Here is a 27,022-nt window from a genome sequence, read left to right on the forward strand (position 1 = left end):
TGCAACAACCCACTCGGTGGGAAGCGTATTTGCATCTAGTGGAGTTTGCTTATAATAATGGATATCATGCATCTTTACAGATGAGCCCCTTTGAGGTACTTTACGGCAGGAAATGTCGCACGCCATCCAGTTGGAGTGGACCGGAAGACAGACTCGTGTTGGGTTCTGAAATGTTAAAAGAGATGGAGGCAATGGTTAAGAGAGTGCGAGTTAACTTAAAAGTGGCTCAAGACAGACATAAGAGTTTTGCATATCAAAAAAGGACCTTTAGGGAATACCAAGTGGGGGAACATGTATATGTTAGAATTCGAGCGAGGAGAAGCGCTTTACAATGGAATGGGTGTGCCAAATTGGCAACCCGTTTCTGTGGGCGTTTTCAGATTTTAGCTCGAATAGGGCCGGTAGCTTATCAGCTAGCCCTACCCAGCCATATCCGGGTCCATAATGTCTTCCACGTGTCAGTTTTAAAAAGATATGTCTACGACCCTAAACATATAATTAGCTGGCAGGACATACAGGTATGTAGATGCTGTGAGAAGCTTAAAATTGCAAGTATTTTCCAGAAAAACACTGACCAGGTTGTTGTGTGTGCAGGTGGAACCAGAAGGAGAATTCCTAGTCGAGCCGGTGAGCATACTAAATCGGAGAAGGGTCGTGCTGCGGAAGCGAGTCATCACCCAGGTTAAAGTGTAGTGGCAGCACTTTGGGCCAGAAGAGGCCACCTGGGAGGATGAACAGAGCATGAAAGTAAATTACCCCGAACTATTTATGGGTGAACAACATCAAGACGATGTTGAGCTTCAGGAGGGGGAGATGTAATGCCCCAGTTAATTGCTAGAGTTTAAATTAAAAATAGTAAATTTAACTATTGTTATAGTTATGTTTGGTGAAACTGGATAATTACTATTGTGGTTACTGTTTCAATTAAATATAGTTATAATTGCTTGGTGCCAACGAGTATGGCTTGGAAATAAACTAACTGCTAATAATTAAAGAATTTCCCTTCAGAGGGGTATTAGAACCAAAAAGATGACATCTGTCAGAAAGGGTAGAAACCCTAACTATCTTCAGATGGCGGTTGAGCCCCATGGAGGAAGGATACTTGATGGTAAAAGAAAGAAAAAAAGACTGGCTACGTCTGGTAGGGACCAGATAGCAGAGCTCTGGAGAAGTTGCAATTTGGCAGCGAACGCTATGTCTGGTAAGGACCAGATAGCGCACGTTGGGAGCAGAGAACTCCCTGAATAAACCGCTATGCCTGGTAAGGATCAGATAGCGTAACTTTGGCAGTGCCAAAGAGTTGCAGATAGCAAGAATCTTGCTGGGTTCTTGGGGGTGGAAGGTCGAGAAGGACCCTCCTAAGGTCGCGAGGAAGACAAGAGCACTCAGAGGTTTGCCTCTGAACAGGTATGTACAACAGAAAGATTGGTAGTCTGAGTATATGCTCATAATTGATTTACAAATATTGCTGACAGAACAGAGAATTGTAAACAGTATAAGAAAATATCTTTTGGAAAATGCAAGTAGAATAAGGACTTGAAATATGATAAACATTCATCTTAGAAAAGAGGGAAAATTCCTTTAAGACTGCCATAAAGAAAGAATAGTGCAACAGGAATAAAAGAAAACTTAGTGAGGAGTAGGCTCGACAACCCTATCTCTGGGAATGGTTACCAAGTGAAATGCATAAGTAATACTAAGAAAGAATTCCGTATGCAATCGTTATGGAAACGGAAATCTATTCAAACTAAAAGCCATTTAATGATAGAAAGAAACTAGATATATATATATGTGCGAATCCCTAGAACAGTCCTTTGAATACAAGGGAAGAAAGAACAACGACAAAACTAAACAGGCCTGCGTTAACATACTCATCTTCTAAAAATAGTGACTGCGGGATTCTGTTGAATATAGAAGTTCGTTCAAAGATTAAAACTCATGCATTAACGAAAAAGAAAAACACGCATTACGAGATAGGGAGGGTAACTGGTAACCACACCCGAATCTCGACTACCCTGTACCAATGTTCCCATTTTAACGGCGGAACCCCACGGTGAAGTGAGCGGCTGTGACCGAAAGGGACAGGGTAGAGAAAATGACAAATGATCACTTAGAGAAAACATAAATCATTACTAAACAAGAGTACATCGCATGTAAAATAACAGAGATAGCAAAGCTATCAGAGAAGTAGGAATTAACAGAAGATCTCCAAATCCAGCATATGCAAAGAAAAACCCCTGTGAACAACAATATCTTATATTATATTAAAGAAAAGTTCGGTAATAGCGGACAAAGGTCCAAAACCTTTATAAACTGTAACATCTGGATTGCATGTACAAATAAACACATTAACCAGACGAGAAATTACAAATAGTTGCAACCGTCTAATGACAACATAATTGCCCAGGACCAACCCACAGCCCTGTATCAGTCATATGGAAAATACAATACAGCAAGCGCAGTTCGGAACGGACAATATCGATACCCCAGTAATGGGTAAGTCCCCAAGTTGTCACGGGGAAAACCAGAGCGGGGACTCTGTTACAGTCACATTCCAGGAGTAACTCAGAACAAGATTAAAACAAAGAAAACACCAAAGCTCAAATGAGTCGGCCGAAAGCAATTTTAGAAGTTACCCATGAGTTTTCTGCTTATAAGTCATCAGTATTCTCTTACCAGGAAATGGAAGAGAACAGACGAAGTAGTATCCACCATGCCCAGGACTCGATACCCACATTGCGCACCTGCAAGGAAAGGAAACGAATGTCAGAACCGCGACAAAACCAGCAAAAGCCAAACCATAAAACAAAAGAGCAATACTGTGGTATGAAAGGCGTGTTACCGCGGCCATGAATAACAGTGGAATCCTTAACCCCTTCTCGGCTGGAGGCGCAAATGGTCTGCGCCGAATGGAATTCCAATCGCCAGAGACCTGTCAAAACCGGGAACCAAGTGAAAATGGCTTGCAAATGCCAAACGCGATATGGAAATAACCCTTTAAACCTGTTACCCTTACCTGGATGAATAATATCCGTTGATCTGGTGAACCTCATCTCCTTCGTTGAAATGGGCGCGGGATTTTTCCGAAGTCTGCTGTCACATGGCTCATACGTGCCAAGGGCCAGGCACAATAAAGCCCCGCCTGTAGCGTTGGTATTCGGAGCAGTCCTGGCCGGTTGCAGCCCAAGCCAGCTGGCTGGATGCACGCCAGATGGACACCATAGGAAAGCCCTGGCTCCCGAATGCCAAGTTGGTGACCGGGAAAAGTTGCCGGAGGTGAATTCCTCAGCGAAATCGGAAAACCAAAACCGGCTGACGAGGAGTTGGCACAGGTGCCCTCGTATACGGATGGGATACGATAATGGCAATTGCAGTAACGCGGACCGAGAACTCAGATCACGCAATAAATCATTCAACCATAATAGAAAGTGTAACCAAGATTTCCCTGTACCTTTCTCGAGACTGCGGAAAGGTTCCACATATTACTTTCGACCAAGCACTATAATATTCCACGGGATACCGAAACATGCATATTGCCTAACCCTTAATGCACACGATAAAACGATTGTTGCGGATATAAATATCAAGTGCTGGATTTAACTATTTAAATGTGTGAGTATGGTAAAGGTGAAACATTAATAATAACATTGTTACGAACATAGTTACCAGGGGTAATCCACCTTAGGTAAAGTAAAATAAATGTGTATATATGTGAAATTGTCATAAAAAAAAAATTTCTTTGTAGAGGTCTTACAATAGTTTTTCTTTATAATTATTAAAATGTAAAGAGTATTCATGCACAATTATATAAGAAGAACTATTTTAGCAATTACAAATAAAAAATTTATATAAAAATTTAAAACAAGAAAATAAACTCTTCTATGTTAAACCCTCGCAGGGAAGTTGAGGGATTATTTAATTTTAAAAGGAGGTAAAAAATATTTTCATATATAAACGTATAGTAATGTCACTTAATAATAAATAATAAAAATAATAAATAATAATAAATTAATTACATGTTTTAAATAAATATAAATAAAAAAATAAAACAAGAAAAATAGTAAAAATCAGTAAAACTATCAAAAAGTAAAAACAAAAATATAAAACAAGAAAGCAGTGAGTGGCATGTCGACACATGAAGTGTGTGCATGTGGTTCTCTTTCTAATGTTTGCTCTATTTAATAGATGGTGGGGAAGATGAGAGGAATTCCATCATTCCAAGATTCCATCACTCATTCTCTTGGGAGAATAATGTTCTAAGATAGAGGATTCACTGCGAGTAGTATGTTGATTGAGGGCTTGGGGGTGGCAAGTTGTAGCAAGAGCTTCTGCAATTCTGCCTACAGTTGGGTGGAGAGTCGTCCCCAAAACCTTGTTGCAGTTAGCAAACTTCAACAGAAATCACAGGCAAGTGTGCTACCCATAGTTTTGAACTTGAAGTTAATTAGTGATAATTGCATGTTGAGTATAAATTTCTTGGTTAATTACATGTCTATTTTGAGCTGTTACATATGATATCAGAGCATAGGTTCAACTCTTAGGGCCTATAGGATTTTCTGTGTAGGGAGTCACCTAGGCTTTTAGCCCAGCTGAGAGTGCATGGACATCTGCAATAACCTTTTCATCTTTTGATTTCTTTTTTTCTTTTCATCCTAGAGTATTTAAAAAAAAAAGAACACAGATGTAGAGGCCAGCATAGGCATGAGTTTGTGTTGTTGAGATTGGTAATTTAAAATGCTAATCTCTGGTTAGTAACGTACAGCTATTGTAACAACAGTTTTTAGGACTCCAACAGATCCATGGGCAAGTTCCACTCTTCCCCCAACAAGCTCCTCAAGTGTTGCAGCAAATCTTTTATTTATTGTTGGGAGGCTGCAATTTCACTTGTAGATAGCAGATCGAACCAGCGACCAGGGAACTGGCAGCGATTCAAGCCTTCTTAGTCTAGCTGAGGCCTACAATATGCATTTCAAGCTTACTTCCATCACGTTCAGTGCAGGGACCCTTGCTCGGGTTATGGATTAACAATGGCAGAATTTAAAGGTCATGAAATCATACACACTTATGTTAACAAAATGGGTTCTTGGCCTTTTGCTTTATTTGTTGTCACTGTTTATTGTGTAGCCCCTGTAGGTTTTGGAGGGTCGAACCTGATCCCTGCAATCGAACCTTGAACATTGTATTTGTAAATGAAAATTCACATCAAAAGGCCAAACCGGGGAGGCACCTAGGGTCCGGTTAAGATGGCAGCCTGTGTTAACTTTTGCCCACGAGTAACTGGGCGACCCTAATTCTAGGTCTGCGTAGTTTGCGCTCGGTTTTGTGTTGGAAAAGCTCAGGGATCAATGGGAAATACAAACTTTTTATCTTATAGTAGAAATGAAGTTGCTTGGTAAGAGGAAATCTTGGTATGGGTCCTCTTTGTTAGGCAACTGTAGGTTTTGGCAGGATTGTATTATGTGATTTGTCCCTTTGGTGTGTTACTGATGCAATTGCCCTTGTTGAGCATGAACCCTGGTTGGCTCAAAACCCATCTAAGTGAGCTTGCTGCTCATCAGTTCCGCTTCGCATCTGTTACTGGCATGGCATGATAACCTGTCCATCATGGTGAGTCGAGAATGGCCATTTACGGCTGCAAAATGAAGAGCAGTTCGACCATTAAGATAGTCTTCTCTGTTGACATTTGACTTATACAACACAAGTGTCTAAACCACCTCCCAGTGACCATATCTACAAGCTTGCATCAAGGCTGTCTGACCACAATAGTTACGGATATTTACATCAACCCCAGATTCAAGCAAGAGAGAGCCAATCTCATTGCGTCCTTGAGCTGACGAATAATGCAAAGGAGTATTTCGAGCACGAAAAGTCGAATACTTTGCAAGACGAGGGTTGCATTCCAATAAAGCCTTAGCTTCTTGCAAATCTCCGTCTCTAGCAGCAGAAACTAGTCGTTCTCCAGAAGCAGAACATCCAAAGGAATTGCCCATAAAATTCAATATTCTCATTTTGCTTAACAGGGTTTCAGATGAGTTATGGAATTGGATGGCTCCCGAAACTCCAATCTAAACTTACACACAGTGAGATGTGCATGCCTCCTTGGCTAATGAAGGTCCTCAGGTTCAACAAAATCTTGCGATTCAACAAGAGTCTTTTCCATTCTTAAATGTTTCCTTCTCTGCGACAATTTCATCATATCCTCGCCCATAGATTTTGTTATTTTCTTGGTTGGTCAACATTACACTTTATATTTTATTAAATTTTGCCTGCCTTTGCTAAGATTTCATCACAGCTTTATTTTGCTCAAAATTGACATGACAAAATTTGCGTTGATCAAATTTATAGATTTGCTTCAGTTGCTGATATCTCCAAACTTGTTTGTTTGTGCTATTATTTGTCATTTCATTATTATTCTTTGACGGTTTGTGCTCAAATTTTGATGGATGATCAAAATTCGTCCGGAGTCTCTACTTTATACTGGCTAATACAACCAATAAAATTATGTCTTGAACTTTACCCGATGGATGTTCAAAATTCACGCGATAAATTTAAAGCTTTCAACCGGCCTTCACTCTTCATTCTACAATATATTTCTTTTGAAAACCCTGCCATTTGTTCATCGATATCTCTTGCGTTCAATTTTGTACACTATGTTAGGGTTTCAACCGTAACATTTTCCGCAGGACATGGTCAGTATAGGAATTTTCAACTTTAAATTCCTTTTCTTAAACTCTACTTTAACACATACACAACACATCTTCGCATTGCATTTTATACGAATTTACACTCATTTTTCTACGGCTTTTCTGCATAAAATTGGAATTCTGTTTCCATGTACAATTAATTTCGTAACTTTTACTTCTAACGATACCGGACCATTTGGCACTCGTTGATCTAACAAATTTCCATCATTCTCGCCAATTTAAGACTTAAATATCTATCAGCAACGATGCTAAAGCTAATAATAAGCGCTTCATTGAGCAAAATTTCAGCGAGATCTGTGTCAGCAAAATACCTCCTCTGAGCCTCTGCATTAGAAAATATTTGGCAGCGTTCGGCATTCGATCCTACGATGCATAGTCTTACGGTCAGTCTATTCAAATTTTGAGCAGATTTTAGTTGTGTCAAATAAGAGAGTTCAACATAATTGATTTTCTTTCTTTTGATAACAGACAGGCCTGGTATGGTCTATCCCGATATCATCAATTTGTCTATGATTTGCTAGATTGGATCAGTTTAACTCTTTCTGGGTGTGAGTTACGATTTCAAACTCTTTCGTTGGTGGTAGTCTTTTGTCGATATTGCCAATAGGCTTAGAAGATATGCAGGGAAATATAGACAATAATAGAAAATTGAGCTCATCAAGCGTGAAAAACAATGCCCACAGTCACAGAGATAAAATCCGTCAGAACAGAGAGAGACTGAGATCTCCCACCAATGCTATCTCTATTAAATGCTCTCTCAACATTTATTTGCCTCCCACAATGAATACAATCCAGTCCATAAAATGGAGACATCGGCTCCTTTTTAATCCACAGATCCACCAATTGTTGATTGACCAAAACCTGCCGGTGTTAGTCAACGATCGCCAGGATCTATAAAGATCCATGAGAGTTGGTTAGTCCATGTTGCAAAACACACGAAATAATCAAAAGCATCATGAAATATGATACTTTGCAACATGCTAAAGCTCTAGAAATTTTGAATAAGGAACACCATTAAAGTGGCTATATCTGGTGATACCTAGTTCACAAAGTTCACCTACCTTTGTGTTGCAAAACCGTGATACACTTCAGTGATTTGTGCATAGTTATTGAATTTTGTCTGATACCCCATAGAGTTGTTAGGGCCTTAAGTTATGCCAAAACCTGTTCCAAGGATTAGTATAGAATGCTAGTTCAAGTCAAGATAGTTTCCTGAAGTTATGCTTTTGTGAAGCAATACAAGATTTGTTTACTGAGAGCTTCCTCTAACAGAATGCGAGCTTTGGAGAGCAGTCCTTCGTGATTAATAGAAGTCCCATATGACATGAAGCTGCTAAGACATAGTTCTGTGCGTAATGCGATTTCCAGAAATATATATTGATGTTGCAATTGGAGAATTTTCATTCTACATACTTGGACAACACTTTGACATCTTAGAAAAGACCTTTCCAAATTTGAAGAATAAGGCTGCAAAAGAAGTAGATAGTGAAACTAGTTTATGCTCTTTTGTATGCATTTAATTTATGCTCCTTTGTATGCATTGATGAATCCGCACTAATAAATTGTTATTTAATAAGGTCATAAATTGTTTTATGTAATAAGAAAGGGTTTGTAAAAATTATACGTAATAATTGAATTCTGTCTTAGCAAAATTACAAGCACTTCACACAATTCGAATTAACGGATGTAAAATTAATGCCTCTTTATTTCTTAGGGCCCTCTTGGTTGAAGGGAAAGTACCCCTAGGGTCCTTTGGGCTAAGACTCTACCAGACTGAAAATTGCTTATTTAAAGAAACACACACATAGCCATCATCTTTACTTTTAAGCAAATTCTAAGGTTTAGCGCACATACCTATGGTCCTACGTTCGAGAAGACCGTTAGGGTGCAAACCCTCCTTGGAGTTCCCTTCTTCTTTCTTTGACCTGCAAGACAAACAAATCAAGGAACACAACAGTACCTGTACAAATACTTATGTATAAATAATCTTCATGCTATAAAGTTAGTTATAAAAGATCTTTAAGTAACCACTTTCACAAGAATTCAACACAAGAATTTCATAAGCATAAAGAAAGATTGTTCGGGAACAAAGACGTGTTTCTTTATAAATAAAGGCAAATAAAGTACAGATATCGGAAAGATATCACCTGAACACCTTCAGCAGGCTCCAAGCAAGCTTCCTCCCGGATTCGTTCCAGCCTCAAGCCTCCGACAAGAGCTCCTTCCAAGTCCTACTCCAATGATGGTACCAAGGATGAATGATCACCAATACACATGGAAACAAGGGTTTCCTATGCAAGATGGGGGAAGTGCAGAAAGCACCAAGGACTTCAGACCTGATCTAAGGGAAAAATCTCAGCATAATAATCTTGCTCTCCTTTCTCTCTCCCCTTGGCCTTCCCATTGATGTCTTTTTATACCCTCTCCAAAGTAGTTTTTTAGTTAGGAGTTGGTTGGGAACAGTTGGGCCACGAGCACTAACAGGTGATCCAGTAGGTAAACCCGCGATCACCGCCCGAAAAAGAGGAAATTATATATTTTTTAAGTGTTTTAATAGATACACGCGGGTTGGGTATGACAGACCCGCGTGTACACGCGTTTAACTCAGGGCAATGTCGCGTATAGGGAATAAAACACTGTTTTTTAAATTTTTGGACCAGGTCTGGAAGGAGGGGTTGCCCTAGGCCATGAGTGCAGCATCACAAACCATAAGAGTGGGATTTGGAGCTATAACAGATGCCCCCTAATATATGAGGTCAGAAGGGGAACATGATGGCCGAAATATATTAAGTAAGTACAAGGAAAGGAACTCTGCCGAAAAACTGAGGAGGACTTCACCAGAATTCAGCCTGCCAAGCCACCGAAAAGAGGTCAGAAAGAAACACCTTCTGAGGCGGGCATACCCATGCTCAGGAAAAGTAAAGCATGTCCGCATATCAAGTACAAGCGGATCCACTAAGTATACAAGTATAAATGACTGGAAAATACATAATGGATCATCTGATCATAATGAGTAAGTACATGTGTGAATATCACATATAAGACTGTCAATGATGCTGAAAGATGCAACGGATCACTGATATCAAAGACTGATCCCAAAAAACGGTACCAACTGAACATGATGGAATAGGATGGTACTACACTGCAAACTCAGGTGCCAGCATATAGGATGTTTCCGTGACTGACTGCAACATATAAGGTGGAGTGGTATCAACTAGCAGTAACAGGAGCAACTGTCAAGTGAACCAATGAATGCCGATACAACCTGAGGTCTTCACCGACCGCCGTGGTACATTTCTACACCATGGGAATAAATGATCTGAAGTCGACCATGTGAGAAATCGTTTGATTACCGGTCATTGATGTATACCGTTAACAAACGCGAGACCACTCACCGATAATGATAATGAGCGTCAAGGTACCCAGTACAATCTAACAAGTGTGAATGGATGAGCTGAAGTCGAACACCTGTAAGAATCTATCAATCAGGAGACAATGATGGTTTCCCACTGTCGATAGCGAGGAATCTGCCACTAATGATTGCAAACCCCAAGGTACTGCCAAATGGACTCTAGATCTTTGCCCCAGAGCAATGAGTCGGAGTCGATAGGGAAAGATCCGCTAGAAGGAAGGCATTAAGGCATCCTCCATCAATCTAGCGCGAGTGTAACCCGTAGGCCAATAATGTGGAAGGAATCGGACGAAAAAGATGTAGTAACCCAACCGAAGTACGTTTCCGGCGTACACAAGATGTGGTTAGCGCACGGCAGAAACCCTCTGAACCAACCAATAATGAAAGCCGACACAGAGGCGAGGTATCCACCAATAGGGTCAAATGGAAACCAAGGTACTGCACGAATCCCAATGTGTGATAATGTATGCTGATGTCGAACACAAGGGAAACCACTCAGTCAAAGACCCATGATACTGATCGATGCTGAGCACAAGGTGACCTATCAATAATGAAAATAGGGCCAGGGTGCGGCTCTAGGCCTGTCCTCAGAGCAATGTGTCGTCGTCGATAAGGACAAGACCCGCCAGCAAGAAGTCAATGGGGACCTTCTCAAACCGGCACGAGTAAAGGACCAATATAACTGATGTGATGATAGACACGACACTGACAACCAGGGATGGCCGACTGAAAAATGAGTCAAGAGACACCGCAGAAAGGCCGACTCAGGCTAACTTCCCTTGAACAAAAGCACGACTCAATATGACTATGTGGCAGCATAAAATGAATCTGTATAAGTCCGTCATGCAGGAGGCATAAACGAACCCTCCATATGACTGGAAGAGATAACCAATCGGGGGAGAACTGACTCGATAACAAGGTTATGGCGTACCTAAGTCAAACTAAATCCCACCCATGCGGAGGAGACTTTGCTTTGAGTGCTTTGTGCAAGGGCGACACGACTGACTCTAGCTGCCAACAATAAATGGAAATAACGTCCCTGTTCCCGCTCTTTTTGGAATATTTAATTTTTTTGTCTTTTTCTGATAAGCCGGAAAAAGAATAAAAGAATGCTATGGTACAGCGGAAAGAACGAGTGTCGATGAAACAGATGATCTAGTTCCTGGGAAAAGGAACATTCCTATGCTCAATGCAGGGAGGTGAAAAACTGGTCAGTGACACTCAAAGGTATGTTCCTTCCACGGATCAAGGTATGTCAAGCTGCAGAAGTCAAAGGTATGCAAGGTTGATTTTGCAGACGGCATGGTCAAAAGTTGGCTTAAACACGAGTCCAAGTGAAGCCGGCTATAGGCCAAAAGGTGCAAATAGTCAACATGCAATGCAGAAGTACAACTCAACACACATAGGAGCCTCTAGGGTATAGGGCCAGAACGAAGCGAGGAAGCAAGGAGGAATGAGTCTTCAACGCGTAAGTCATGGCGGGACTACAGAGGACTCCTGAGCCTACTCAAAACGAAGCAGCATGGGCAAGAAATGTCAGTGAGGTGCTAACTAGGATGCCCATGTAAAAGGATGGCTCTACCATCATGTCATGATTTAAAAAATCGGCAAGTGAAAATGGCTTGCGAACCATAACATGATGGGGTCGACCCTACAGCAGATGTATCGGTCAAATGGAGGCTAGTATGCATAATGCAACGGAAAAATGGTGTCCCTAACCTATATTCCAGTGAGAACACGATACCTGCCATGACGGGTCAGCAGTCATGGAACCGTCTCGAAGTGTCGAAAAATGTCAAAAATGTCTTGAAAAACAACTCAATCTCGACATTCCAAGCTCCCAAGTTAAAAGTGACATGAAACCAAACAAAATAAAATTTTGAAAAAATTTTGCATTTTCAAAACTTATAAAAAGAAATTTTGGACTTACCATTTTCACCGTTTGACTTGGAGAGCAAATTGTGGAGCAAAAGGAGCAAACTTCCCCGTGACTTATTCAACCGTTCAAACTTGCCGAAAACTTCCAGGTAAGCACTAAACTTGGCTTGCAATCAATTGTGATAGTTTTTAGGAAGTTTTATTGGTGTTTCACCGTTCAATTTTTGCAAAAAATTTCTCTGCGGCGTACACGCGGGTTGAATGTATATAAATCGCGTATACGAGGGCCCTACACGCGACTGTGTATAGGGTAACCCGCGTGTGCGCAGCGAAACATTTTTATACAAAAAACTAATGGATGAAAATGATTTTTTCTTCCAGGATGACTATCACATGGCGTGAAAGAGAGCACTCAGCTGTGGATAATGAAGTTATGAACAATGATGAGGCATTAGATGCCTTACGGGGATGTGGATTGTTAAAATTCTTCAAGTTGCCGAATATGAAAGCAAACGTGCGTCTGCTCGAGAGACTCATTGATTACTGGGATGTCGAGGAAGAAGCTTTTATGATTGATCAGATGCCCCTCAGGATAGAAGTGGAAGATATATATTTTATCACGGGCCTTTCCCGAAGGGGAGAGGTAGTACACTCCCGGGGCAGGACCCGAAATAGTCTCAGTGTAGACGATTATGTTCACATTTACTGTCCAGGTCATCGGAAGGTTGGGAGCCAGATCTCTATCCCAAACGTGGAGAGTTTGTCCTTGCGGATAATCTTGTTCACCATAGCTCGAGTGAACGGATCATCCTCGCTACATCAGGCATCACGGGTAAACATGAGCGTAGCAGTGGACTGTCTCACCACGGTGTTTGACTGGTGTACTCCTCTACTTACCAACATGAAGGAGCAGCTTACTTCTATCAGGAGGGGACAGACCAAGAACTTTGGGTACAGAACCATTTTATGTACTTTTTTCTTCGAGAAGGTTCCCGCACTCCGCCCCAGGGTAGCGGTTCCCATCAGTAGTCCACGTGATCCACGTATGGGCCGGTGGGCTGACTTGATGAAACGTCTGGGGGGTGGGGAAGTGCCCAGGAATGCATTTGACGACGACTTTTTTGCTTGGTGGGAGCAACAGATCATCGCCATAGATGACTACCCCTATGCTGGATTGGATTTCCGTGGAGATCCTGACCTAGTGTTACCACCAGATGCAGCATGGGGCGAGATCGGTAAGATATTTTAATTTTTATGTTTTTATGATTTTTAGGATTTTTCAAGTATAATTTGAAAAACATTTTTTTTTTGATGAGATTCAAATGACTAATATGATGATCATGTTCCAGACATTGGGCCTGTACGACCAGATGGATTCCCGCGGCATGGACAGCGTGGCCGAGGAGCCGAAGAGGCGGCTGCGGATGCGGACAAGACCCTCAACAACGTCCAACGACACTTGGCGAGACTGAGCTGCCAAGTACCAATGGCCGAGGTGGAGGACCTTCCTCCAGATATGCAGCGTCATGTGGTTGGAATGCCACGTGACTGGGTTCGCATCTTCCGGCGCGTGGCCAATGCTATAGTTACTTACTTAGCTGCTCATCCAGAGCCGAGGCGTTAGATATGCCTGACATGATTATGGGCATTTGAGTCCCAATTTTGTATATTTTGGACACACATATGTACACTCGAGACGCTTTTGCGATATATATATATATATACAGTTTGACTTTTTGATGCATGATTTTATGATGATGAATGATTGATATGCCAGTCTAATGCTTGATTAGCGATAGAATCAGCTAACCAATTTTGAGATCTTGGAATGTGCAAATAATTAATGTAAATAAATGATCTTTGCAACAACCTCACCCTTAAATATTGGCGATATAATAATGGATCTCTAACCCGATAAATGTTATTTAACTGAGACACTATCAATTGTGAATCAAGATATACTACCAACGAGTCGATCCCATACGAGATTGCCTCGGACAATAAATTGATAACAGCTGTATATTCGGCCATATTGTTTGAAGCAGGACCGATACACACGCCTCTCGATGTCAACAACTGACCAGTTGGGTAATAAAGTACCCAAGCTGCGGAAGCAAGATTCCGAGTGTGCCGACTAGCACCATCGGCGAATCCAAAATAAACCCAATCATCCATCAACACCTGCCAAAGCAGACCAAAAAGTGCTGATATCAGAAAAACGCTCGATAAGATATGTACAAATATACATAAAATACAAAGAAGCCATTGCCTGGTAAAACTAAGCAAAATACTTCTTTAAATAGAGCCCATTTCGGGGCTCCGCCAGCTTGTTTCCTTCGAAGTCAATTAACTCATACGATCCTTTTTCTAAGACTCGCTTGATAATGAAAGGACCGTACCACATAGGCTTGAATTTGCCTGCCCCCAAGGCGTCCTTATCTTGGTCATAGACCAAGACAAGGTCACCTTCTGAAAAGACACGAGGACGGACAAACTTATCATACTGAGTTTTGACCCTTTTCTTATGTGACTCATTCGTTGTGGCAGCATCTCGATGCTGCTCATCGAGATGTTCCAGGTGAACTAGGCGCTCCTCGAGACTTGAAGTCTCAGGAAGAAGCTCGACAGCCAATTTCAGAGATGGAATTTCACATTCGACCGGAAAGATAGATTCCATCCCGTAAACTAACTGAAAAGGAGTAAAACCAGTAGCCGTTTTGACGGAGGTTCGGTATGCCCAAAGAGCCGGATACAACATGATGTGCCAATTGGACCGATTTTTATCGATTGTCCGTTGGAGTATCGTCTTAAGAGTTTTATTGACCGCCTCGACCTGTCCATTGGCCTGAGGATAATAAGGGGACGAATGCTCCTGACGGAAACCTAATTTAAAAGCCAATTCGGACATTAGCTGATTTTGGAAATGACTGCCATGGTCAGTGACAATCTCTCTTGGGATGCCGAATCTTGAGATAACTTGATTGAAAAGAAACAAAGCTGCCGTGTCACTGTCGTTCTTATAAGTAGGCATGGCCTCCGCCCACTTCGTGAAGTAGTCTACGGCCACGATAATGTACTTGTGATTCGCCGCTGAAGGCGGATTACAAGTCGTAAAATCAATACCCCACTTAGTGAAGGGACCAACGGTGACAACGGGAAAGAGGGGAGCTGGATGCGCGCGCATCTTGCGAGTAAAAATTTGACACGGGTGGCAGCGTTTTACCGCTTCCACACAGTCCTTAAAGAGTGAAGGCCAAAAGTAGCCGGCATGTAAGATGCGCTGGGCTGTAGCAAGCCCGGATAGATGACCACCACAAGCTCCACTGTGGCAATCATTAAGAACAGACTCTGCTTCCTCTAAGGTTAAACAACGTCGAAGAATTGAGTCAACTCCTCGACAGTATAATGTGTCACCAATGATAACATAGTTTTTAGCCAGGTGACGTAACTTGCGACGTTCATCCTTGGAGAAAGTAGAGGGAAACTTCGAAGTCTGGAGATAAACAATGATATCTCCATACCAAGGGTCTTGTGAAGAGATGAGGAATATATGCTCGTCGGGTAAACTTTCCTCATAAACAATATCCTCTCCACAAGGAAGCTCGGAAATTAGCTCCGCGAAAACCATAGATTTCTTAGACTTGGCGGACAAGAACTCGAGATCGAATTCTTGTAAAATAACTATCCATCTATTGTATTTGCCCCCAATCACTCGCCTACTGAGGACAAATTGAAATGGATTGACCGCCGCTAGGACAAAAGTTTTGCGTAGCAAAATATAATGACGGAGCCTCTGGACAGCATGAACAGCTGCCAAGGCTAACTTCTCAACCGGAGAATAGCGAAGTTCAGGACCTATTAAGCCTCGGCTCAAATAATAAATCACGTGTTCGACGAGAGCATCGTCTTCCTGAACTAGAACCATACCAATGGTAGATTCTGCTGCAGCGAGATATAAAAGGAAGTCTCTACCATAATCCGGTGGACTCAAAAGCGGGGCAAAGACTAATGCCTTTTTCAAAGCATCAAACGACCGCTGCGCAAAGTCGTCCCATACAAATGGAACTCCTTTCCGTAACAAACGCATGAACCCTTTAGTGATCTCGGCGTAGTTTGCTATAAACCGTCTCAAGAAATTGGCCTTCCCTTGAAGACTTTGAAGTTGACGGATTGAGGACGGGGGAGGCAACTGAACTATTGCCTCTACCTTGAAGGGATCAACCCGGATCCCTTCATTGGACACAATAAACCCTAACAACCGACCGGATGTAACCGCAAAAACGCACTTATTGGGATTCAACCGGATTTTATAGTAACGACATCGCTCAAAAACTAATTGAAGATGACTAGGATGATCAGTCCTCTTTCGAGAACGAGCAGCGAGATCATCTAAGTATGCTTCGATGATATGTTTGATGTCGTGGAAAGCATAGGACATGGCCCGCTGAAAGGTAGCTCCAGCATTTTTAAGACCAAAAGGCATCTTTCGATATGCAAAGGTACCCCAGGGACATATGAAGGCAGTCTTATGCTGATCCTCAGGACGAATAGAGATTTGATTATAACCTGAGAAGCCATCCATAAAGGAGAAAATCTCATTACCCGCACACTCGTCGATAATCTGATCAATGAATGGTGTGGGGTAATTGTCTTTTGGACAAGCCTTGTTTAAGTCCCTAAAATCGATGCATACACGGATTGTTCCTTGCTTTTTGTCTACAGGGACTGGATTTGAAACCCAATCCGTAAGAGGAACAGGGTATATAAAACCCGCCCTTAGCAGCTTCTCAACCTCAGCTTTGATAGCTGCTGCTTTCCTAGGGTTAACCGGCCGAAGCCTTTGACGAATCGGTTTTTGCGTTTTCATACGTCTTGATCTCATGTTGGACGATAGAAGGATCAATGCCGGGCATTTCCTCATAAGACCAAGCAAATACATCGCGATATTCCTTGAATAGGTCGGTATAAATTTGAATTTCTTCAGGGGAACACTCAATTCCGATGAAGATATTCTCGATGATGTTAGGATCCTTAGAGATGTTTATAGGTATCGTCTTTGAAATTACCGACATGTTACCTTCAGCACGTGTGTGTGTTGGAGCCAAAGGGTTCGATACCGTACAAACATCACTACCAACGAGCTCGGAGAATCTAGCTTCCACTTCCTGCAACGGAGGAAGAAAATATGAACGATGGTGTAAGTCTTCCCAAGGTCGATCTATACCCATCATCACCTCGAGGATTGCTTCTTCAGAAGGTAGAACCGAATCTAAGCAGTCCAAGGCAGAGTTAGAATCAAAGCTCCAAGCGGGGGCCACATGACCATCCAATTCCTCTTCGGAAAAAGGAGTAGAATGGTTATCTGCAGAGTCTACGATAGACTGATATCTAAGCTCAGCTGCAGATATAGGAAATGCCATTCCATTTACTTGTCCTTCAACTAATGTGGTCGTAGGTGAAGGCAAGGTCCAAGGGTCGGAAAAATAATGAGTTCGAAAGAACTTTTCTCGAGAAGACTCCTTGGATGATGAAATAGCATTGATTCTTGCAAAAGGAGAGGGAAGATCAAACGTACCCATCAATGAGGAATACATCCCTACTCCTAAATTCTCAGTCGGCGGGCGAGGGTTATCCACCAAAGGAACCGTAGAGTCGGAGGTTGCTTGAGGATCGATTGGAGCATAGTCCAATTGATCAACCTTAACGATTTTCCCCTCATGAGGAAAGCAAATGACACGAAACAGATTCGATACAACGGCTTCCATCTCGTACACCCAGTTCCTTCCTAATAGGAGATTATAGTCTAGGTTAGCATCTACGACTTCCACTTCAATATTAACGACCTTTCCTCCAACACATATAGGAAAGGCCGGGATAATCCCATGCGGCTTGTGAGAATGGCCATCAAATGCAGTTAAGACAGTTGGTGAAGGAACAGCCGTAGGTGAACCAATAGCCTTCCAACATGACATGGACATGACACACGTGGAAGCTCCCTCATCTATAACGGTGCGAAAAATATTGATTTTCCGGTATGTTGACTTTACCTGGAAAGCCATATGATGAGGAAGTCTCTTTTTGACATTTGACATGTCGAAAGAGAGCACTAATGAGTTACCTGTATCGACTGCTCCGATGGCGGAGAGTAAAGCACTTCTTTGAGACGGACACGATTGGAGAACTTCCAAAGCGGACATAGCACACGGGCTTTGAGCCAAATCCTCCACAATGGAGTAATTTTGGGCGGCTCTAGCGTTAGGATTAATCGTCGCGCGTTTGGCGGAACCTTTCGGTATCCTAGGTATAGTCTCAACAAGAGGTCGCTCAATATGAAGATCATTACTTCCAGGAGCCGTTTTATCCTTAGATGTTTCAGCTTCACCATAATCGCGTGACCGAGTGGTCACGTTAACGTTTGACCCCATCATAAAAACATTTGATGCTTTTTCCCCTTCGTGGTTGCCCCCTGAGGAGGTCCCAGGATTCGAATTCACGCCAGCAAGAAGTTGCTGCCCTTGGGGAAACGGGTTAGTTAACACAGCTTGCGAACTAGAAGTCCCTTGCTGTCCTAACAAGCGCTGAGCGTCTTCAATTCGAGGGCAAAGATGAGTTAGATGGTCCCCACTGCATAACTTGCAAGGGAACTTAACTTTCTTTCTCGACTCACCTTTACCACCACCAGCATTGTTGCCAGATTTATTTGCATCCGGCTTCCCATCCGAATTCTTCTTTTTACCACGTCCCTTCTTTTTCCCATTGGGATTTTGATTTCCTTTGGGGTTATCGGATTGGACGGCGTTAATGGAAGAATTTTGGGAAGCCTGAGGATTAGACATTGTGACTTGGTTGTTAGGAGCAGTTTGTAATGACAACTACTGCAATTGATTCAACAAGTTCACTGTAGTCGAGTCTACTGACCCCACGATGCCATCCGCGTGCGGACCTGGCTTCGGCTTAGCTAAATCAACCTTAGATCCAGGAGCATCTGGCAAGTACTTTTGGAGGATCCCAGACTGAGAGTAAATCAGTTCTAACTGCTGGGCCCTGAAAATGGCTTGCTCCTCAAAATAGACCCCAGACATGGAGACATCCTTGGAGATCTCGGGTTGCAAAGACTTCAAAAACCACTCTAGACGGTACTCCGGAGGGATTTCGGCTTTAATGAGCCTTTTTCTCCGTCTCCATTCCTGTATGTGATCAGAAATGTGGGTTGCCTTATCCTGACGAAAGGTAGCCAGAAGTTCAGTTCCGGCATCATAGCGGACAGGCAACTGGAAGTGATTCAAGAAGATATTAGCTAAGTCTGCGAACGATGTAAAGCTGCCCCCTGGCAACTCTATATACCACTTAGCCGCATTACCAGTCAAGGTGCGCTGAAAGAGTCTCAACCTAACCGAATCTTCGATGAGGGAGTTAGATGAGCACCACAAATGGAATGTGGTTACATGATCGCCCGGATCTTCACCACTCTTCCCTTCGAATTTTGGAATGTCCGAAGGGAGTTTGGTTGGGACCGGAGGCCAGGCCGGATTGTATCTGATAGGGTCGTTCGTTAGCTTAGTGAGATCCGACAAGTTTAACGTTGCCAGAAATGGAAGCCTAGGAGGACCTAGGGGATTCCACCCAGACTGGGCAGAACTCCCAAAGTTCTGAAAAGATTTTCTTGGGATTTGAGAGGCACCAGGCTGCCCCAAGTGACCAATAGAACCAGCTGAACCAACAGGCAAGCCTTGTGGTCCAGCAAAATTCGGAGTTTGACCAACTCCTGCCGTATAACCTCCATAGCTTGCAAAGTTCCCTCCTAAAGAATGGTAAGGGGTTGATAACCCCTGATATGGGTTCCAAGCCGAAGCGAGGGGAGGAATACTTTGGAACATGCTAACTGTGGAATACGGCCTACCTCCTTGTTGGCCGATAAATGGATTCGCAGTTCCTGCGCTACTAACCCCAGGGTTATTCCAACCTTGGAAAGGATTGCTGCTTTGTCCTATTGAAGAAAAAGGCATGGATCCTACCGTTGGGTTGGAATGTGGGATATGACCACTTCCGAAAGGGAAACCCTGGAATGAAGCCGATCCGCCCATCATGGACGTAGCGGCACTGAACGGAACTGAAGGAATACCCTGTGATTGGGTGCCAAAAAGGAAGGAACCAGTACTGAAAGCATTGGTTTGGGCATTTCCACTCGTAGACGGAATGGAGGTGGACCCCACCAAAGATGTGCTAGCAAACGATCCAAACAAGGAAGCGGAGGGGATGGAAATGGTTCCTCCCCCTTGCACCGATATCGGTGTTTGCATAGTCGCAGCACTCGTAGAAGCCATGCTTCCAGTCGTGATCATAAAAGGTAAGCGCGTAGCGTAACCTGGACTTGCAGGTCTATTCGACGGAGTCCCAACGTATTGCAATACGTCCGGATAACTAGATGGTAGTGGAGAATTTGGAATCACTAATGATTCTGAAAGTTCTTCTACATCTACGTTGTTCTCCACTTGAAAGCGAACTCGAGAAAGGATTGGAGTGTCCTTCTCTTGTTCAGAAGTTCCAGGCCTTGCTTGGCCGCTAATATCCCCGAGAGGAGGATCAATCCCCGATGCGTCAACCGGCGTGGGACGGACCCTACCGGTAATATCTCCTCTGCGCCTTCTAGGAGAAGGCTCTAAACTAGGTGGCGAGAGACCATGAAGTCTTCGAGACCGTCTTGGAGACCGGTCAGCCACTTTGAATTTTTTGTTATGATCTAGCTAAAGACTCAAAAAATTAAAAGCTAAGCCGACTAGGAGCACAAAGCACACACTATAAAGTTCCTAAAGATACAGCCAGTCAAACAACTTTCAAGTATTTCCGCTCCGGGTGATTGAGACCGGACACCAAAATACGAGAAAGTGAATCAAAGGGCCTTCCGAAGATAGTCTGGGATGATGAGGGCCCAGTCCTATCAGCAAAGGTATCAGAGGAAGTTACGCTGACCTCCTAACAACAGCCTGTACCGGTGCAAGCCCCCAAGCTTCGCAAGGGTGCCCTCCGGAAGTACCGTCGAGAGTGATACAACGTCGACCTCAGGTGCCACGGGATTCCCCTCCGCAGCCACCTATGCAGATCCCTAGGAGAGGCAACTATGGGTAGCTATAACACCTCTCTATTTCTAAGATTCGTGAAACTGTTGTGAATAATGTTTTCCTCTCCGCCCATTCTCCTCTGTACAGGAAGCATTTTTGTGGTGGTCCTCTCAATGTCCAAAATGGCAGGCTCTCTTAATTCTTCCCTGCTTGCACATCTGGAAATGGAGAAATGGACGTGTTTTTCAGGGTTGCTGCTTGCCACTGGCCTCCATTTTGCCCATGATTTCGGGCTCCATACCATCGGACTAACTATCCGTCTTCTGTCTTCTTATATGTTTCTCTCTGATATTATTTTTGTTCTCATACAACACCTCCTCTCTCTATGTACATGCTCATCTGGTCACTTATGATATCCCTACGAACAGTGCCTTCTGATCTATCTGAGATTTTGTCCTTATTATGCTCAACGTTTTGCACATATTTTATTGGCAACATTGCCGGACGCGCACATCCTATATGTAAATCCTGACACTATGCTCAACGTTTTTCGCAGATGCTTTTGGCATCAATGGCGGTTGCTCATATCCTATATGTAATCCTGATATTTATATGATCTTAATATAAACCATACAAATTTTTTCTTTCTGAAAAAAAATGTGATAATAATGTGATAAGGATTATAAAAGAGAATGATATGCATATTTAGTGATAATAATGCAAGGAGATAAATAGAATCGGAATTATATATCTTAATTTTGTAATACTACAATGTGAAGCAATGAAATTAAAGTGCGAAGTTATGAAAGGGTGAGTTAGAATATAGATAGGTTAAATATATTGGTAATAAAATGAAAGTTACGTATAAAAAATTATATGAAAATATTTTTGTAAAAATAATGTTTAAATATTAATATAAAGAATATTAATAGTATGTTAGTGACACAATTGATTTTTTTTGTGAAGAAAGGTTTAATGTTAGAATTCTTGAATCATGCAACGAGGTAATAGAAAACTCTTACCAATATTTGTTTTACCATTAAGTCTTGCAAAAATTCCATGTTACTTTGGTGATATGCGCTATATTGTAGGTAGTAATTTAGTTATTTAGTTAACTAAGTAAAGCATGTTTTATTGTTTAAACTTTATGATACATCTAAATCATACACTATGATTTTAGTTTAGTTTAATTAACTGTTACGATGTTGAGTATAATGTTACATGAGGTTTAGTGATTCAAGGTTAATTGCATATATTGGATAAAGTTGTCTAAGGAGAAATGGAAAGGAGAAACTTGCAAATTTTCTAATGATGATAACTAATGATAGCTCAATAAGAAATCAATAAGAAGAGAGAACCTATTTTAGAACATATTGGAGGGGTTTGGTATAATCATAACTTGGTACTCTAAAGGTATCACTATAACGTCTACCTAAGGATGATGCACATAAAGAAGAAAATATTGGCAATCAACTAATAAAGTTGAATTACCATGGTAATAATGAATGTAAATTTGAAGGAACCTTGAAGGTATGATTAAAGAAGTAAATCCATAATAAAATTGATCAATTGGAGGAGATAAGTTGTGTGCATGACAACATCTATAATAGTTTTTCCCTCTAATGGGAGAGCCACATTGTAAAGTTTTCGATAGGTGACTAACTATATGCATGAATTATGGATAACAAGATGTATGATCAGGCAATTTATTATGTTGATGTCTTAAAACAGGAAATGATAAGCGGATTACATTTGGTAGCCATCTTAATGAATTTATAAGGTATTACAAAAGTTGGGGAATAGTAACAACATTTCTAAAGTGTATCAATGTTATGCTTTTAAGAGAGGAGGAAAAGAAACCACAATGATTGGAGGTGAGAAATTAAAGTCAACTTAAGAAGTTTCCATTTTTGAAGTTAGTAGACATGGAACAGTAGGAAATTAAGACTAGGAGAAAAATAAAAATATATCTATGAAGAAAGTTCTTTTAAGGGTACTAATGAGTGGACCAAGAAACATGATCAGGAATGGTCATAGTAATAATCTACATAGTTTAAAACTTTGAAGATATGAAGTTGAGAATTTTCATGATGATCAGTGATGATAAACGAGGAAGATGTTTAAAGGTTTAAATGGTAAAAAAATAATAGTTGAAGTATAGGAAAGAAATGTTGCTAGAAATTTTATAAGGATACCTTGAGAAGGATTGTGTACATATTCACACAAGAAGTGAGAGTCAATTAATAGATGTTGTACTCGACTTATTTGCACTCATTGTTTCATGAGTAGGACTCCACATAGAGAAATTTATCAAGTTTTGTTCCCATAGCGTTAAAGGAGGTTGTTTCCGCAAAACACCACACATTTAAATTTTTCATGGACAATGATGGTAGTAGTGTTTCCAACTGTTTCAAAATCTAAAATAAAGATATTATTTAATGAGCAAGAATCTCTTGTCCAACTTGAAGAAGGGTGAATTTACGATAAAGCAATCAAGTGGTATGGAGATAGGAACTTGATAAGATAAGAAAATATTTTTTGTGGATGAAAATGATAATTGTTAAGTGATGTATGTATAACTCAACATGGATCAACAAACCCTCATGCAAGTAAATAAAGCATGATATAAAAGTAAATCATGATGACCTAGTGTTTATATGCAATTGCATATAGTGATATTGGAATCGGTAAACCAAAGGGTAAATGGATGTAAAACCAAGGGTTTTTAATTTTGAGATAGATGATTTAAATAATGATTGTATAACTAGTAATATCTTAACAATGAATTTCACTAGAATTTCCTTGGGGAAGGAAGAATATGACGAGAGATTAAGACTCAAGATGATGAGGCTCATGTGAAATTTAATGATATGCTTAGATGAGTATACCTACAGTGTAAATAGTCAACTTCCTAATATAAAGAACAAGAAAGGATTATCTAAAAGTAATTGGTATCTTGATGAAAACATGACACTAATAGCACTAATGAAATAACATATATCTTGGATGGATGTTTAATAATCTTAGTTCATAGTTGGTATTCAATGTTTATACGAGCAAATGAAATTGATTTTTCTGATCAATAATGATAAGAATTCTTATACGGTATTATTCTATATTTGATGGTTCTCATATTGATGATGTTTCATCTTGCACATGTGGTTCATATTTATATAATTGTTACAATAGTGATGATGTATAATTATGATGATTATGATATGCATAGGCATTATGATGTTATGTCGCGGTATATTGACATATTCATTTACTACGTGATGACATGTATTTAATGTTGAATACTCATGATGGATATGATATGCATAACATGGCATAGGAATTATGATGCTATAATATGAGGTTTATTGACATGTGGTTCATTTATTATGTGAAGTCATGATATGTTTTTGATGCAAATATGTTGATGTTATAACTCATGATGGTATTTCATGAGGTGAAGCATGTGATAGTTGCGTACAAATTTATGGCATGCATGAGCATGCAGTTCGTTATTATTCATAATGTTGCGATTAACAATGATGACTGTTCTCTTGATGACATGCAAGACTTGGCATGTGGATCATTTTCTATGATACTATGATGGTATACCTAATGCATTGGTTGCATGTTGAGGTGTGATGATTCACAGGACTCCACAACTGGGTCGAGAGGGCTTGTTTATTTGATGATCTTGTGCGGGCTCATATGCACGAGGGAGAAAAAGTAACACCATATGGGCTGGGGACAAATTCAATCAACACTACATATGATAGTGGTTCATTTGTCTTGTATAGCTCTTGATGGATAACTCTTGAAGGGCTATGGGATCATATTAAGGAGGCCAAGTGCCTAATGTTCTAGGCTAGGTGCCTAGTATTGTATTGGGATGCTAAAGTCTGGTGGGGGAGTAATGACTTCGATGCCTAGGGTTGTGTGCCTTAGTGTGTTGTGGAGGGAGTGGGCCAACCTTGCGAGATGCCGATGACATTGAGTATTGTACAGGATGCCTGCCTTGGGGCAGATGAGGTCTGCATTAGGCTCAAGCCTTGGGGCTAGCCTTGGACTAGGATATAGACCGAGGAGGCTTATGCCTCATTCCGAAATGGAAGGCTTAAGCCTAATTCCGAAAGTGGGAAAAAGGACAAAGATTCCTTGGGATTTCTCGAGTGTTGTGAAACTTTTGATGCCTGCTAGTTATACTAGTTCAGCAGAGGGTGTCGAGATTGTTAGATGATGTAATAAGTAACAAAAGAAATGTAATGTCCCTTAATAATAAATAATAAATAATATAAATAATAAATAATTCAACTTAACTTCAGGACGAAGTTCCTTAATGTGGGAGAGTATGTAAAGTCTCTTAATAATAAATAATAATAAATAAATAAATAATAATAAATTAATAAATTAATTACATGCTTTAAATAAATATAAATAAAAGAAATAAAACAAGGAAAATAGTAAAAATCAGTAAAACTATCAAAAAGTAAAAACAAAATAAATAAACCTATATACCTAGGGGGATAACATGGGGTACAAAGGGAGGTACCCAAGGGAATAATGTAATAACGGGATGGGCCATAGTAATAAATAATGTGGTTAACCCATATCATGTAAGGGACCACAAGTAGTTAGTAATAATGTAATGGGTCTATGGTATTAGATAGATGGTATTGAGGGAACCATGGTAATGACCCATGGTATTGTATGTATGAGGCCTATAAAGAGGCTAGAGACTCCACATTGAGGGATATCAAGGATTATTGTATGAAAAGACATATGGCTTGTGGAGTGTTCTCCATCCTTAAGGAGTGAATGTATGGTGTTGCTCTACCTTAAGGGTTTGATCAATAAAGTGAATAATCTCTATCTATACTCAAATCGTGTTATTTCTTAGGTTTATTTTCATTGTCTTATATTTTCATATCAGATCTATAACAAGTGGTATCGGAGCACTTTCTTGAGCAAAAAAGTGGAGAATTTTTCTTATGTTTTGCAGGAAATTTTTGGGGCGGTGAGTTTGTAGATTATATCTGTATTTTTTGGTGCACAATCTACAAAATATAACTACATATATAGATTCTATGTGAAAAAATACCCGATTTCAAAAAAAAAATCGGTTGAATCGGACTCTGGATGAAGGAGATATCGTTGATTTAAAAATCAGTGGGGTTGTAGACAATTTTTCGGGGCAGTGAGTTTGCGGCAGAGCTCTAGACGTTCTAGTGTAAGATCTACAAAATCTAATTGCAGATCTGAATTCTATGTGAAAAAATACCCAATTATAAAAAAAATATGGTCGAATCGGAGTCCGGATGAAGGAGATATCGCTGATCTAAAAATCAGTGGTGTTGCAAACAATTTTTCGGGGCAGCGAGTTTGTGTCATAGATCTGGACGTCCTGGTGCAAGATCTGCAAAATCTAATTGCAGATCTGAATTTTTTGGAAAAAATTACACAATTTCAAAAAACAAATCAGTCGAATCGGAGTCCGGATGAGGGAGATATTGCTGATTTAAAATCAGTTCTTTTTTGAAGAAATTTTGGTGACGATGGGAAAGTTGTAGTGTAGATCTGAAATTTCAGTGTCCGGATCAGGATTTCTATCACATGGATAGATGGAGAATGGTTGTTCCATTTCCAAAAACAGGTCATAATAGAGATTCTGAGCAATATTGACGAAATTGTGGCCATTTCAAATTTTCGCCAAGTAAGTGAATTTTTCTCAAACCCTCTTCATGAAAAATTTTACTGGAAAAGATGATAGCCCTACTATTGAAGAATACATAAAGAAAACTAAGTCAGTATGGGCAAAAAATTGGAAGGATTTTGTGTGACTTAATTTCAAAGATGAGGCTTACAAATGGTATTTCTCACTTGACGACAAGCAGTTGTCCAAACTTTCAGATGCAGAATTTGAAAGAGTCCTTTTAAACAAATGGTCTCGGACTAGACAAAAGGAGAATGAGACACAT

This window comes from Pinus tabuliformis, chromosome 1_1, assembly GCF_031772625.1.
Source record: "Pinus tabuliformis cultivar Carrire ecotype Pingquan chromosome 1_1, CPIR1, whole genome shotgun sequence".
Taxonomy (NCBI): Eukaryota; Viridiplantae; Streptophyta; class Pinopsida; order Pinales; family Pinaceae; genus Pinus; species Pinus tabuliformis.